Source organism: Phyllobates terribilis, unplaced genomic scaffold, assembly GCF_046119375.1.
Source record: "Phyllobates terribilis strain yellow unplaced genomic scaffold, ASM4611937v1 Scaffold_3__8_contigs__length_932513732, whole genome shotgun sequence".
Taxonomy (NCBI): Eukaryota; Metazoa; Chordata; class Amphibia; order Anura; family Dendrobatidae; genus Phyllobates; species Phyllobates terribilis.
In genome coordinates, this window is record NW_027362763.1 from 120412146 (window position 1) to 120429641 (window position 17496).

Below are 17496 nucleotides of genomic sequence, written 5' to 3' on the forward strand. Positions count from 1 at the left end.
CCTCCGATGCGTAGTCCAATTTTCCCCAAGGGTGCTTCACTTGAACCAAAACTCGATTCCCCAGCTGTAATGGTGCCTCCTGCACAGGAGTTACTACAGGATGCCTTTTCCCCTGGGGCTTCTGTACAATCTTAAGTCTCAGTGTTTCTAACCGATGTTGGTGTTCCCACACCAAAGTTGTGGTGTTTATCTACGTACTATCTTCCTCTGGATCAAGCTCTAGCTCAGTAACCTTACGGCTGTTACGTCCAAACAGCAACGTGTAAGGCGTGTACCCTGTCGTAGCATGAACCCGGTTACTGTACACCCAGACCAGTTCTGGTACAAATTCAGGCCATTTCATTTTCCTGTGTCACGGTGTAGGGGAATGCTGGTGAGGAAATAGCAGATACGGGCTGGGTGAGCAGGGAAAACTAATCTGTCCCTAGACTGGGAACCCTGAATAGCCCTGACCCCAAAAGTATCTCTGATGGTGAGAAGGTTCGGGTCTCCACCCTAAGCCCTAACTCCTCCACAAGCCCTGCGCTAATTCCCCAAACCTCCCTCCGCAGAACAAAGGTACAGCAATCTCAAAGGAAAGGACTTCAGCAGCACAAACGAACAGCACTGCACAGCACGGCTTCCAGGTATAGAGTGAAACTCTATCAGCTGCACCACCTGGTGGAAGGCGAGGCTACTTAAAGGCTAAGGGGAGGAGACACACAGAAACTCACATCCACCAGGACATGGCAATAGAATTGGCATGAACCCATGCAGTACAAGAGGGAATTTCACAGTTTAAGTTACAGCGGCATCTAGAATAGACCGCAGACACACAGCGCTAGACAGCGTGTGACATCCTGTCATCTTCCTGTTGTCCTCCACAATTCTCAGAATGTAGATAAAGTTCTGTTGAAACGTTCACAGTCCCCATTTCTCTATGGGTGGTAGGGTGTAGTTCTGGAATTCTCAATGTTGTACAGTTGGTGCAATTCATCCATGACTTTTCCATGAAAACAGGCTCCCATCTCAGAGTGAATTCTTTTTGGACACCCGTATACGCAGATGAAGTCATGACAGATGGCACAGGCTGCTGACTCGGCTTTTTGTTTCCCGGTGGGAGTCATGACTGCTAACTTATTAAAATGATCCATCATCACCAGACAGTACAGACAACCATTATCGGAGTGGCTGATCTTGAGATAGTCCACCATCAGCACTTCCAAAGGGAAAGAAAACCTCTTCACCTATATAGATGCTCTGTGTTTAGGGGGTTTAGTCATCTCACCCTGATGGGATTTCCGGTAATCTTCTTTCACCACTCGATTTACTTGTGGCCAATACAGAAGCCGTTGTAGCCAGTGGAAAGTTCTCTCTGTTCTGAAATGGGTATCACTCTCATGGACTTCCTTCTTCACTATGGGCTTCATTCCTTGTGAAATCATTAGCAGATTACAATGAGGCAATCTGGGCTACCGCCTAGGGCCAAAGGCACCGGGGGTCCTTTGGCCATATTGTCCTCATTATAATGGTTTTTTTCACCACTGTCGGCAGTGGACATCTCCGTAGAGGGAACTTTCCTAAAGCTCAGCTGCCAGCAACTCACAATGGTTTGCTGGCATCTACAAGGCTATGTGTGTATGTGCTCTTAGGAATAACAGAAGCTTTGGTCCTCTCCTCCACTTTTGGCTGAGATTTAGAGGATTAATCGGAGACATAGAACCGCTGTTCTCCACTTTGGAATCCAACCCTTCAGATATATGGTATATGATGTATAGTATTGATATACCAAAAATATCAGTAATAATCAATTAAATTCTAAAAGACATTAATCAATTTAAAATTTGTATTTATTTAGTTTAATTAAATCTGGCATGGAAGGATGAAGACGTGTTCTTGGAGAAGCCTTCAACTTTAGCAGGTGTTTCTTGCTGGTCAGGAGGCCACGAGTAGATGGTTCAAATCCTTCCATACGGGTACAGCATTGATGGTGGACATGCTGTAGTTTCTTCAGGGCGCTAGATGTGGGGGTTTTCTGTCCTCGAGATGTCTAAGGTGCCCTGGTGACAGCAGGCAAAAATGCAGCTTCCTCTGACAGTGCGAGCAGCCCTGGATAATCCACGCCGGCAGAATGATATCATCCGGCAGAAGATGGAACCTATGAGAAAAGATGTAAAACTAATGTAAGTAATGGGACTCCATATTAGAGGGTACTACTGTGGTGTCACTGTGGGAGAACATTAGAGGAATCTCATCACACAGAGGGCAGGGATCATTGTCAGTCATCATACATGTGACAATCCCACCACTGACAGATAACATCTGCTCCACATGACTTCTTCTCACTGACATCATACAACAGGGAGATTATTGTCACACTTACCTCGCCTACTTTCCCCCTCTTCTACTTTCTCTGTTTTTTCTTGTCTTCTCAGTTTTAGAAAATATTTTCTTTTCTTCTGAACTGGAGATTCTAATCAAAAAGTCAGAAAAAATATTAATTATAAACTTCTAAAATATTTTCTTTGTATCTATATAGAGTTATGCAATTGATTAATATGCACCTGTAGCATTTCTGTGTGCCGCCATGTGGTGACTCCCCAAGGAAATATGTCCCCTTATTATCATGACATACTTGCAGCAAGCCACTGTGTTATCATATAATCAGTTAGATTAAACTTCAGTGTAACTTTCAAGAGCACCCATCACCAGATCAAAAGTTTCTGAGATTCACTCTTGTCTTATGTCTGCTGCTCCCCTGAGTATTCTGATATTTGTTTTGCTAAAATCCACCCTATGGTTTTTTCCATGAGGGTGTGGCTCACAATTTTATATTGCAGAGCAACCTAAAGACACGCCCCAGAGGATCCTGTGAGCACCGCCCTCTTGGAAAAGACCATAAACATTAGCACTAAATAAGACCCATAACTCAAAAAACTGAATACTCAGGGGAGCAACGGAAATAAAGTAAGTAATTTTTGAAGCCTTCATGTGCTGATTCACATTATAATTTTGGATTATAGGCTATAATTGGATGGCCTATAAACCTGTACATACCTGACAATGAGGACGAGGATGACTCGTTGTTTTTAGCAGTGAAACACTGATTGTCTCCATTAGTTTTGGAAGAGGAAGACTCTTTCTGCCTGTTTGGTAGAAGAAAGACCAGTAAATTAAAAGTAAAAACAATAGAAAAAATGAAGAACACCTGTTTGTGAGGCCAATTAGGACAACATAGAGGGGATACCCTGCCCACGGCCTCAACTAGTAATATTGGCCTGTCATGAGCTGGAAATGAATGGCTGGTCACAATGATCAGCTGTTATTGCAGTGTTATCACAAGCCAGACGCACAGAGATCAGCAATCATGGGGTGGTGGATGCTGGATTTAGATTTGTGTTACTCGTGTCTTGTATTTGGTTCTGAACATATATCAAAACTAAATCTCATAATAATAATAATCTACTCACATGTCTGAGTGTTTTTCACTGTTCTCTTGGGAACACTGTGGAGGTGACATAGGCTCTACATTGGTCATCATCCCGGTATTGGTGATATTTAGCTAAAACACATAGAGAAAAATAAATTGATTTATTTTTAAGCATTATTGTAATTATAGGTTTTAGACATACTATTAGCCACATACTTACTTTACAAAACCTTTGATAAGATGATACAAAGTTTTTTATTTCTGGCCAGTCATTGTCCTCTCTTGTGTCCGCCTCATCTGAATTCATGTGTCTGCTACAACGAGCTACAAAGTACAAGTGTTATCAGAGATAATTAGTATAAGACCCGGTCAGACATTCACCCTGTTATCACTAATAATGATGAGAACTTATCTTCACATAAAATGAAAGACAAGACACACAGCAGTTTTCTGCAGATGACGTCTCATTTTACTTACTGATAAAGTAGCGGGTGTCCTCATCTGACTTTAGCTCAGGAACGAACAGGGGCTTCTGACTTAGAAGGTTGTCAAAGTCTAAGTGATGCAGAAATGGATGCATTTTGATCTCATTTGCTCCTCCTGGAAAAGGAAGACAAGAAAGAATGTGATAGAGTCATTTTTAGAGAAACTGCTCCATATCGGTACAGTTTATGTTAACCTGAACTGAAGATGTAACAGCAGACATGAAGGAAATGTACCGAAGGTCACAGCATGAAAAATGGGGAATGGATAAGTAGGTAGATTACTGAACCTCATGGACACAACCATTTGTCTGGTCACAGACGTGTAATAAGTCATAATACTATTATAATATTACCTGTCCCAAGTCTATCTGCTGGATCTTTTCTGAGCAGCTGAGTGATGATGTCCCGAGCATCAGGTGGAGTAGAGTATTTATGATATGTCAAAATTAATTTATCTGTTATATAGAAACAAATATTACAGGAAATGAAACGTTTTCATTTATTTTTTTATAAAAAATGTCCTTAATAAGGCTAGAAATTAAACCAGAAAACCAATGAAACCCAATAACAGTGACATCACAAGCATTCAGATTATTTTACTTACCCTCAAGGACACTGCGTAAAATATCTCTTTTTAAAGCCCCTTTAAATGGTGTACATCCATAAAGAAATTTATGTAGAGTGATCCCTACTGACCACCAATCAACGGGCCTTCCATAGCCTTTCCTTTGGATAATTTCTGGGGCCATGTAACTAGGGGTGCCAAAAGTCTGGAAACCAACAGAAGAATGAGATGATAATCAATAAATATAATTGCGTCAAATAACATCAGTGCAAACGTTTTATAGAGAAATTGTCAGAGAAAGAGAAAGAGATGAAATCTGTAAAGTACAAGACCTTGTAAGTAAAGCCTACCTCTTCATCAAGGAACTCGCTGGTGATGTCCTCAGTTGAAGCCTTGTAGATATCTGAGCTTGGTCTCATGAGGCCGAGTTTTGAAACCCCAAAATCGGTGACCTTAATATGTCCTGTTGATGATATCAGGAGGCTGTGAAAGAAAGAAATGGTGTCAGACCCAAGTAATTACCCATAGACTGTATAAAAACTATAATTTTTTTTCCCCTTTATTATACTACTGGGGTCACTTACTTGCCAGGCTTCAGGTCTCTGTGCACCACACCATAACTGTGCAGGTATTCCACAGCAAGTACCGTTTCCGCAATGTACATACGGGCCAGGGGGACTGGTAAAGGACCCCTGCGCTTTATAAGACTGGCACAGTCTCCTCCTATCGGAGAAAGCAAATATGAGAGGTGAGGGTTTGTTTCAATGTAAATTACACATGATGAGGGTGAATATGAAATAAGTGGAAATATTGGGACAAGATGGCCTATATAGAGATATACTGTGTAATGTAGAGCGTATACTGTATACTATATGTTGCCATCCATGTGGGCACATTATGGTCATATATAGGTGCTAGGACAAAACAGACGTGGGCTGGATATAGATACAATGGATGTGTCCTACCTGGTACATACTCCATGACCATACACAGATGAAGTTTAGTAGGGAAAGAGCAGAACATGGAGGCCACAAAGGGACAATCAGCGAATGCTGAGATGTCCCTCTCCAGAAAGGCCAATTCAAGTCTCTTTGGCTTTTTCAGGTTCTCCTTGTCCATTGTCTTCATAGCACAAATCTGGTTTGTGTCTTTATGGCGCACTAAGTGGACGGCCCTGGAGAGGAAGAAAATCCATGATTTATTACAAATTCTTATTAACAGTCCATCTATAGACCTCATCAAATGATCTCCTGTACTAATAGTTAATACTAGATGTGAGGCCATCACTATAAATCCATGTCTAGAAATGCATAAAATAATACTCCATAAATGATTATCAATGGAGGGTCCACATCCACGTCACATCCTAACTGACCTGACAGATAGATGTGGACAGTGATGTGGTCTCCTAATTTCTCTATGGGAATATTACATGGGCAGGACACCGAGGCATCATCATAAGGAGCCCTGGGAAATAAATATTATACCAAAGTAAAGCTCACCCAAAGGCTCCACTGCTGATCAGTTTGATCTGTTTATAGTGGCTCTTACAAGGATTTCTCTCTGGGTTCAATGATCCGATCAAGGCCTAAAAAGGAATAAGAAATGACATTAAGACAGAAAATGCAGGAGAATAAAAGCTCAAGATGCAGGAACGTCTCCCTTCTATATTATGTCCCCACTGATTACACTGTAGAGAACGTAATACAAGCCGGACCCACCACAGACCCCATTATATTATAAAGGGAAATCCCCCATACACATAAATCAATACTGCAGGGAAGGATAAGGGACATCACACAGAGGGGGCAGGAAGAATAATGGCATTATCACACATAATATGTCTGATCTACATGACGAACAGTGATATCCCATTGTCATGTGGGATATAATATGGGATGTATAATTCACACCCGTCATCTAATGATATACAGACGTCCCTCTGATACTTACACTGGCAGATTCCTGGATGATTTCTGGTGTCTCACATATTCCACCATCAGTATTTGCCGGCACAGTTATTCCTAAAATAATGAAGAAACGTTATTTATTAAATGTCTATATCAGCACTTAATAACCAAAAGAAAAGGAAGTAAAAAAGTCAAATATCAAAAAACATAACAAATTTTATTGATTAATCAGAACAATTCATGATAAAAAAAATAATAAGAGAATGTGAGACACAGAGAACGCTCTCTCTTTCAAACCAAGAACAACTGATCAAAATCACTTCAAAACCTATTCATAATGGTATTCATACAAGTTTGTGTCTGTTTAGAATGTAGAAGATATAGGAACAATCTGTAGTCCTCAAAATTAATAAGACAAATAAAAAAGAGAAACCTGCACAGTCTGGGAGGGTGGGAAGCAAGACTCCGACATGTGTTTCGCATAGGCTTCTTCCAAGGGGTATTGAAGAAGTTTTGCATAGGCTTCTTCCAGCGGGTGTGTAAGAAGCCTACATGAAACGCGCATCAGGGGCTCACTCCCCACCCTCCCAGACCATGCAGGTTTCTCCTATTTATTTGTTTATTTATTTATACAGAGGATGAAGAATAAATCAACATATTCTTTGCCGTTCTCAATAACGAAATATTTGAATGTAAAATATTAGATGATCGTCTTACCTTCTATCAGATCGGAGTTTGGCCCTGGCTGACTATTATCAGGGTCAGCAACATTTAGGTTTTGCCCCTCTGCGGAGTCGCCTTTTGATGTTTCCTGATGGATATAAGATATACAATTAATATAACATTTCTCAAACACTAGATTACCATATATATAAAGCAGGAAGGATTAAACCTGGATTTACTTGACAAGTTCAGTATTGGACGGACAATTCACGGCCGCTCTATCAAGTAAATTTACATTAATATTTAAGCGACTTGTATCTACAACTGTTCTCTAATAACTTCTATCAGAACTGCAGCATTTACAAGGAGGAAGATTGTGATGATCGAGTGAGACAGAGGTAGAAATACAAGCTCCGCACCGCTGAGTACAGACTGTCACCACAGAGGATGGAGCCGCAGAGACAGGCTGCCATAAAATATCCTGTGTCTGCCTGGAGCGGAGAGAGGAAGGCCTCTACCATCATAAATCTGACCTTCTGCTATATGACTGGTAATCTGGAGAAGATCAGACAACAAGGACATGAGATGTAGAAGATGATGGATCCTTACCAGGCGCTCCAGTGAGTAGGCCGGATACTCCAGTACAAGCAGGACATTTTGGGCCAGCTGTTTGAAAAAGACCAATTCTCCACTTTGGGATTTTTCTTCAGCCTATAAAGATGAAAATAAACAAGAAATGAAAATAATCAATAAAATTCATGAACATATATGGTATTGCCACGTTTGTTAAAGTCTGATCTGTTAAGATAGGTGTTTATTAATTGTGTTAATTAATTCCCTAACACCGAGAAAAAAAATCAAAACGCTAGATTTACAGGTTTTTTTGCTCACCTCACTTCACTAAAAAAATGTAATAATAAGTAATTAAAGCACCGTATGTACACAAAAATGATATCAATAAAAACCTGAGTTCACTGCGCAAAAAAAGGCTTTACTTAGTTATATCAACAGAAAAATTACAATGTTATGGGTCTCTGAATATAGTGACACAAAGAACCATTTCATCTCAATTGGAATTTTTTTCACCTTGTTTCAATACAATGTATGGTAAATAGGATGGAGCCATTGAAAGCTGCAATTCATCCCAAAAAACAAGCCCTCACATGTCTATGCCAATGGAGAAATAACAAAGTTATGAGGAAAAAATGAGAGCAGAAAAATGAAAAATTCTGTGGTCCATAAAGGGTTAACCAATCCTATTCCCTCCTCCCCCCGCATCCAGGACCTTCCCACCCCTAATTCAACTAACCCTTTAGATCCCACCCTCTCCTTTGTCATGTAGCCTGATTGCCCTGTTTTGACTCCAGGCTATTCTTATCTGGGTATTTGGCACAGGTTAAACTTAAACTTGTATTCCATTATTATTTTCCATTATTATTATATATAATTTGTGCAGATTGTCTGCTACTTACCTGGTGTACTAATGTCCAGATGTTCTGCTGTAAATGCTCAAGATATTCTGAGCTTATACAACCTTGGTGGTATTTGGTCAGGCAATCTCTCACAAGCTCCATAACCAGCCGGTAAGTGAAGCTGAGGACGCCATCGGGTAGTGGTAGCACAAAGTCAGGGTCATAGGTGGTAAGAATCCCCTGGAGTAGTGCTAACACCTGAAGTCTGTCTGGAGGAATTCCAGACATTTCAAGTAATCCAAGCGCGGTTAGTATATGACTAGCTATATGGCTTATCACACCAACAGCAATGACACCGAAATGTCAAAGTGACAACAGGAGTGTAAACACTTGTAGAAGTAGTGATGGTTAATTGTGATGTCATAATGGAATCTTGTGTTCTAATCTTAAAGGGGCATCTTACCTTATAAGGAAGTTGCCTTGCAACCCTTAAGTAGGGAAAAATATAGGCTCAGCATCAGTATCTGTTATACACAATAAAAATTATAGCGTTTTGTATCAATAAGAAATTCCGATTCCAGCGCTAACAGAAATATCTTTCTGTGGGAACAGGGCATGTGGGGCTGGGGCTGCATCCAACCCTGGCATATGAAGCACGCTGGCCCATGTTGCTCTGCCACAACCACTTCCAAAGATGGGGGTCTTTATTACAAATATGACCCTGCCTACCAATGGAGAAAATCAAAATTTACTACTCCCAATAATTCCAGTTTTTAAAGTTGGCAAAATAGGTCTCTTTATAATATTAATAGTAACCTCTTGACCCTCCTTATAATAATAATAGCGCCCATCTGGTTCTCCTGATAATATTAAAGGGAATCTGACAGTGGCATCAACCCTCATAAGCCATCTATATGGGCATTTAGGTCATAGAACGTTGAAGAAACCGATACCTTGATATCTGCCATCTGATGTCTTATTCCACAGAAATCCACATTTTCTTTTATATGTAAATGAGCTGTTAAGATCTATGGGCCGGACATAGATCTCCCTGAGAATCTGCATCCAGAGATTATTTTCAATGGAACAGGTAGTTATCAGTGGGAGACATGTACATCAGGAGAGTAGACGGTCAGTCATTACATGTGTCACACTGGAAATGACTCTTTTCATTTATAATAAGCCCTGGATGCAGATTCTCAGGGAGATCTATGTCCGGCCCATAGATCTTAACAGCTCATTTACATATTAAGAAAAAAAGTAAATTTCTCTGGATTAAGACATTCATCAAATAGTGGCTATCAAGTGAGAGGATGATAGGAGTTATACTTCACCCAAGACTACGATGTAAGACACAGATGAAGTTATTCTTCCCTTATCTGGACATTTGGACTGACGCCCAGAAATTAGATTGTAACTTGTTTTTAGCTGTCTCAGCAACCTTCTACTGCTATGAATTATCACTTTTCTGCTTATGAAACTTTCTTATCAACATTCCACTGTTATGAATCATCACTTCACTGCTTGTGAAACAAAGGCATTTTACTGCGCATGTGTGACAAAAAAACTATGATTATTAGTATAAATAAAGGGACAGCACCTATAGAGGCAGGCGCGCTCAGGGGCTTCCCAGTACTTGATTATACACTACGTGTCTGTGTATTTCTTGTTACGGGGATACCCCGACTCCAACAAGGACCCTCCATGGCTGAATGATCCTAACAATTCCTGGCGCCCGAACAGGGACCCGAGGTCTGCGTATTCCTTCAAGTTCATCAACCGGCACGAGTAACCGCTGAGATTGGGACATCGGAACAGCAGATGACAAACCTGGCCAGGTAAGAGACACTGTTAGTTCTCTTACATCTGCTCTGCGATAGTCCGTAAATTTCATGCATATCTTGTGTTGGGATTGAGGAACTAGTAGAGAAGGATACCTATAGCTCGGGTCATTCATGTATATACTGTAGGATCTGCCGAAGGAGAGGTCAGAGAAGGTTATGAAACGGATGGTATGAAAGAGATGTGGATGTCGGGAATAGCCTCATAAGCCGCACTAAGGTAGATGACATAAGTATTACGGAGATTGCCTAACTGAGTCATAAGGTTGTGTCCTTTCGGGGAAACCTTCGCTCACGCTTAACTCCCGAACCTTTGTCCTCCTTTTTGACGGATAAGAGATTGACAGAATGAGCCCATGGAAGTAATGATAATACTCCAGGGACACGATATATAATGGAGACTGTATGGTTCATTTTATGTACTGTTGGTCTTGCCCTTGTTGCCATATATATATGTGTTAGAATTACTCTACACTTCAGACAAAACGGTCCAGAGAAACCGTTTCAGATACTGGCTCCTTAGGACAGAATAGGTAACGAGGAAAGGTAAAATATAGAATATATTTTATCTAACCCAAAAAGCCTCCTAAGGTAGGAATAGTCAGGAAAAATGGGCAACAAACAGACTAAGACCACAAATGATGAACAAGATGTCTATACAATCGTGAAAGAAAGGTGTGGTGTAGAAGCAACTAAGAATTTAGGGAAAGTTTGCAAAACTTTTCAGGTAGCAAGGCATGACAGGTTTAACAGGAAACTATGGGAGGACATTGGATTAGAGAATGCAGGAAAAAAGCCAGGGATATAGAAGATGGTACCTATGTCCCAAGAGAATCACAAGAAAAGACAGTACAGGCTTCTGCTCCTGCAGCAAGCGAGTGACTAGACGTGATGCAAACCACTTTGACTGGAAGGCGCCCAATAATTCAGGTAAAAGTAGCAGGAAAACAATGCCCTTTTCTAATAGATACCGGAGCAACTTCCTCCGTCCTCAATGAAGACGCCTTACCAAATGCTGATTGTTTATCAGATGATGTAACCTATACCGAAGGGTATGATGGAGGAATCAGGCCACTCCCATATAGTATTCCCCTTGAAACAAAGATAGGATCTAAAATATTTTTATCTAAATTTCTTTTTGTCAAAGGGGCACCTACTTGTCTTCTAGGTACAGACCTATTAAAGCAGACAGAAATGAATATCCAATTTTTGGAGGATGGTAGAGTCCAAATTTTGGTGCCTGATGACCAAGAGTCTCTAGAAAACATTGTAAAAGTCCAAGCCTTAGAGGATGAGAAAGACCCTGCCCCTACCCAAATTATTTTAGATCTTTCTGAGGTACCAGAAAAATTATGGGCACAACATGACACCGATGTAGGACTAATGCCAATAGCTCCAGTAAAAGTCACTCCTGTTCCAGGTGTGACACTACCCCAATTAAGACAGTATCCTATTAGTGCCCAACAAGAACACGCCATAGGAGAACAGATAAAAGATTATCTAAAAACTGGAGTACTGATAGAAGTAAAGTCACCAGCCAATACACCGTTGTACCCCGTAAAAAAGAAATCTACTGAGGGGTCAGCTGCTAGATACCGGATGGTACATGATTTAAGAGAGATAAATAAAATTTTGGAACCTATTACTCCTGTTGTGCCAAATCCACACACGTTGCTATCACAGATCCCAGCAACAGCACGAGTATTTTCTGTCATAGACTTATCAAATGCATTTTTTTCAGTACCATTACACCCAGACTGTTACAAACTGTTTGCATTTACATTTAAGAATAGACAATTAGCATGGACAAGATTACCACAGGGTATGATACATTCACCTACCTTGTACTCAGAAGCTATGAGATCAGTTCTTCAAAATTTCAAACCTACGGATGAGGTTGTAATTCTTCAATATGTTGATGACCTATTATTATGTGCCCCTGCTCAAGAGTCCGCAAACAGCAACACAATAAGATTGTTAATATTTCTAGCAGACATGGGCTGTAAAGTTAACAAGAAAAAAGTACAACTTTGTATGACTACGGTAGTATTTCTAGGACACTGCATTTCACAAGGTATTCGGCACCTCACCGCCGACAGACTAAAAATCATTAGAGATCTTGTTCCTCCCAAGAACTACAAAACATTAAAAGCATTTTTGGGAATAGTATCACACTGCAGACAATGTTATACATGCTAGTCAGCTTATGCAACCTCTATATGATTGTTTAAAAATCGAGCCTTTTCAGTTAACTGAATCAGCGCTCATAGCCTTTCAAGACCTCAAGAAAGGTCTCATGTCAGCCCCGGCCTTGGGAATCCCAGACTACGCCAAACCATTCCAATTAATGGCTGCGGAAATGTCTAATCATGCTACAGGAGTACTAACACAGAAACATGAAAATAAACAAAGACCTGTCGCATACTATTCTACTCAATTAGATAATGTTACCAAAGCTGCACCATCATGTGTCAGAGTAGTAGCAGCTGTCTCTCTTTTGGTAGAAAAAGCCTCAGAAATAGTACTAGACCATGCCTTAATAGTACAAACTACACATGATGTACATGGCATACTGAATCAGGTATTGCCAAAACACATTTCAATGGCTAGACATCTTAGATTACAATGCTCCTTACTAATGCCACCAAACCTCACTTTTCGCCGCATATTGTCTCTAAATTTAGCCACTCTGTTACCACTAGAGACAAAGGGGGGAGTGGAAGGAGGTCAGGAAGACGAAGATGAAAATTTTTTACAATACCACGAACAAGACAATATAATACATGATTGCTTACAGTGTATAGAACAAGAAACACAAGGGCTACCTAATGTACAGGACACCCCTCTTGACAATCCAGACCTACATATGTATATAGATGGTAGTAGGTATGCAGATGAAACTGGTAACTTTCACACAGGTTATGCCATTGTATCAGATCATGATGTTATTGAAGCTGAGCCAATGCAGGCCAGCTGTTCAGCCCAGGAAGCTGAACTATTAGCTCTAATACGAGCATTACAGTTAGCAAAAGAAAAAACCGCTAATATTTTTTACTGATTCTAGATATGCATATGGTATTGTACATGATTTTGGATGTATATGGAGAGCTAGAGGTTACATGACAGCTTCAGGTCAACCAGTAAAACATGGACAAATGATTAGACAAATCCTAGAATCAGCTGCCTCAACCAAACAAGTAGCAGTAATAAAAGTACCTGCACATGTAAGACTCAACACCGAGATAGCTAGGGGTAATGACCGAGCCGACAAGGCTGCTAAGCGAGCTGCAGTAAAACCTCTGACAACTGACCACACTATTAGTGCAGTATCAGAATTTGACTTAATTACACGGCTCAAAGAAGCCCACCAGCAGGTGAGTAGAGAAGAAAAAGAAGAGTGGCAGAAACAGGGGGCAGAAGAAAAAGAAGGACTATGGAGAAAAGGAGATGAGCTTTGTCTCCCCCGAGCGTGGTACCCTGTTGTGGTCAGTGAAGCCCACGGACCTACACATGTGTCTGCAAACGGTATGATACAGAGGGTCAGACAGAAGTGGTTAGCCCCAGGGTTCGGCCAGGTAGCTCGAGCAAAATGTGGTTCTTGTGAAATCTGTTTAGCCCACAATCCAGGACAGACTGTTAAGACCCCCCAGAAGCACCATGTAAGACCACTATATCCGTTCCAGAGACTTCAGATCGATTACATCCAGATGCCTAAGCATGGACACTATGAGTATGTACTGGTATGTGTGGACATGTTTTCGGGGTGGCCAGAGGCTTATCCAGTTCATACAGCCACGGCTAAAGTCACTGCAGTAAAAATAGCACATGAACTGGTACCCCGTTATGGTATCCCAGAAGTGATCGAGTCAGATAGAGGTACACATTTTACTGGAGAGATCTTTCAGAATGTAATGAAAATGTTGTGTATAAAAAGTGAACTACACACCCCTTACCACCCACAGAGTTCTGGTAAGGTTGAGAGAATGAATGGAACACTTAAGTTAAAAATACAGAAAGCCATGGCAGAAACACAGAAACCATGGACTGAGTGTCTCCCAATAGCATTGTATTCAGTCAGAAACACCCCCCAGGGAAAGAGCAAACTCACCCCCCATGAAATATTGTTTGGTAGAGTTGCCAATACAGGATTGTATTTCCCACAGACTTTAATGTTAGAAACTGAAAGCTTAACTGCTTATGTACAAAATTTATGTAAGCATGTGTCTAAAATACACTCTTTAGTGTTCTCTTCCATTCCAGATCCAGATTCCATTGAGGGAACGCACAAGCTGCAACCAGGAGACGAAGTTTACGTAAAAAGACATAACAGAAGAACGCTAGAACCCAGATTTGAGGGTCCATATCAGGTGTTATTGACAACTCCAACTGCAGTAAAATTGGAAGGAAAATCAGCATGGGTACATGCAAGCCATTGCAAAAAGAAATAGTGGTGATTGTACTTGTGTTAGCTATAACGATAGATCAGGGAGACCTGTGGGATAAACTAAGTTCCCCAAAACCTGCAGATAATAAATTTATAAAACATCATGAGACATTGGTAAACGGGCTGCTCGATGGCGGACAGAAAATAGCAGACTGTTGGATTTGTACGCATTCTCCAATATCAGCCACGAGCATACCCTTCCTGGCCGTACCCATGACCCCTGAGGAAGTGTTTACATGGACTAATTGCTCAGACAAATTAGCAAATAACCAAACCGTTAATTCTAGATTATGGAACACCACTGTTGCCATCCCAGTTGTGGGGTGGGTGGGATTTCCCTGGTGGCAAGGTAATATGACCGGAAAAATAAACAACTTACAATATTTAGCGTTTAAAGGAGGTGTATGGGTTCCTAGAAATAAGACGGGACTAACAGACTTAGGGTTAATTCCTACAGAAAATATACAACTCAGTTTTAGTAGCACAGTATCTTCTTCTCAACCTTTTAAACCTGATATAGTAGAAAAATACATACACAATAATGGTTGGAAATATTCACAATTATTCCCCGATGGAAACAATGATACATGTTCAAAGATACCAGGTAATGTATTATGTAATGAGTCAAGTGCATATGACCCAGGTACACCGACTTGTGAAAATCCAGATGCAGGATACTGTAGTCCATTAGGTCAAAAACCCCCTTGGTGTATACTTCAGAATGTATCTAAATTTTTAGATTTGGTACATAGGTTGGTGCTCCAACACTCTGCAATATGGGATCTGCCTGAAGGAACCTTCTGGATTTGTGGAAATGGAGCATACAAATGGCTCCCAGTAGGAATAAAAGGTGCATGTACTCTAGGACGCTTAACACCGGCCACATTTATAGTTCAGAATCAGCAGGTAGATATGCAAGCAGTACCTAAACACACACTATACAAAAGAGCAGCCGACAACTCGCCTAGACCTTCAGGTAGGCCACATGTGGTCCAAATGGGAATTCCTAATAAAATATTCAGCACTTTCTTTGTGTATCCAATGTTGATGCAGATGTGGGATAAATTAGTTCAGGCCACCGACTATCTAGATGATCAGATATGGGATATTATGGATATACTTAATACTAGTATAGCTGTCCAAAATCAACTTATAATTGTTACTAATCAACATACTGTAGTGTTAGACTACCTAACTGCGGCCCAGGGAGGAATGTGTCAAATTATTGGTCCAACCTGTTGTCATTACATAGATCCAAACAGTACAATGAGTATGAGGTTCAAGCTGGCAGATATACAACGATTACGGGATGAATATGACAGACACAATGACCAAAATAAAGATAGCTGGTGGTCAGACACCTTCTCCTTTCTCAACCCAAAGAACTGGTTTAAGGGTATTGGAGGTTGGGTGGCTGGAATTCTACAAGGTATATTACAGATTGTGCTAATTATAGTAGTCATATATGTAGTGTTTAAAATAGGATTAAAAATTATTTTAATATGCATAAATAAGCTTTGTAACACGGACTCAAGAATATGAAAGAAAAGAACTCCCGGACCAGGTCTTCTACCAAAAGTCCATAAGGAAGAATCAAAGGGGGGACTGAGAGGATGATAGGAGTTATACTTCACCCAAGACTACGATGTAAGACACAGATGAAGTTATTCTTCCCTTATCTGGACATTTGGACTGACGCCCAGAAATTAGATTGTAACTTGTTTTTAGCTGTCTCAGCAACCTTCTACTGCTATGAATTATCACTTTTCTGCTTATGAAACTTTCTTATCAACATTCCACTGTTATGAATCATCACTTCACTGCTTGTGAAACAAAGGCATTTTACTGCGCATGTGTGACAAAAAAACTATGATTATTAGTATAAATAAAGGGACAGCACCTATAGAGGCAGGCGCGCTCAGGGGCTTCCCAGTACTTGATTATACACTATGTGTCTGTGTATTTCTTGTTACGGGGATACCCCGACTCCAACAAGGACCCTCCATGGCTGAATGATCCTAACACAAGGCATCACTCTATTCAACTTTCTCTGACCTGCATCTTTATGTAGACGGCTTATGAGGGTTGATCTTACTGACAGTTTCCCTTTAATAGTGTGGCTCGGACCTCCTTATAATAATAGTGCCCCTTATGGGCCTCCTTATAATAATGATAATAATGGTGACTACCTGTTCTTTTTTATTAAATTAAAAATAATAATGCTCCCTCAGGCCTCTTTATAATAGTAATATTAATGATAAAAATATTAGATGACCCCACACGGTTTAGGGAAAGTGTCACTGAATGCAGAAGCCGGGTCTAAGCTCCTAATAAACACTACCCACCTCCTGCCCTGCTGTGTTATTACAGGCTTTATTCCCCTTCAAGCCTAAGCAGCAGAATGCCGGTATCTCCTCTTCCTGCTCCATTTCACCTGCTGTCAGTAATGCAAAGTACCTGGGCCCTGTTTTAAAGCCTCTTGTTAACCCCCTCCCACCATGTATCTATAGCATCGGCGTCTCTGCCCCCTGCTGGCGTAGCGTACATGTACATACCGTATCATACGTGTACGTTACGGTAAGCTCGGACCAATGAGAGGAAGCATCCGGCGCTCAATCAGAGGAAGTATCCGGCACCCAATCAGAGGGACAGCTGTAACATCACGTGCCAACGTTAGCTGCTGGTCTGAGATTGGCTGGCGGCTGCTTCCTGTGATTGGGCGGAGCTTACAGTAATGTACGGGATGCTACATGTAGGGTACAGCAGC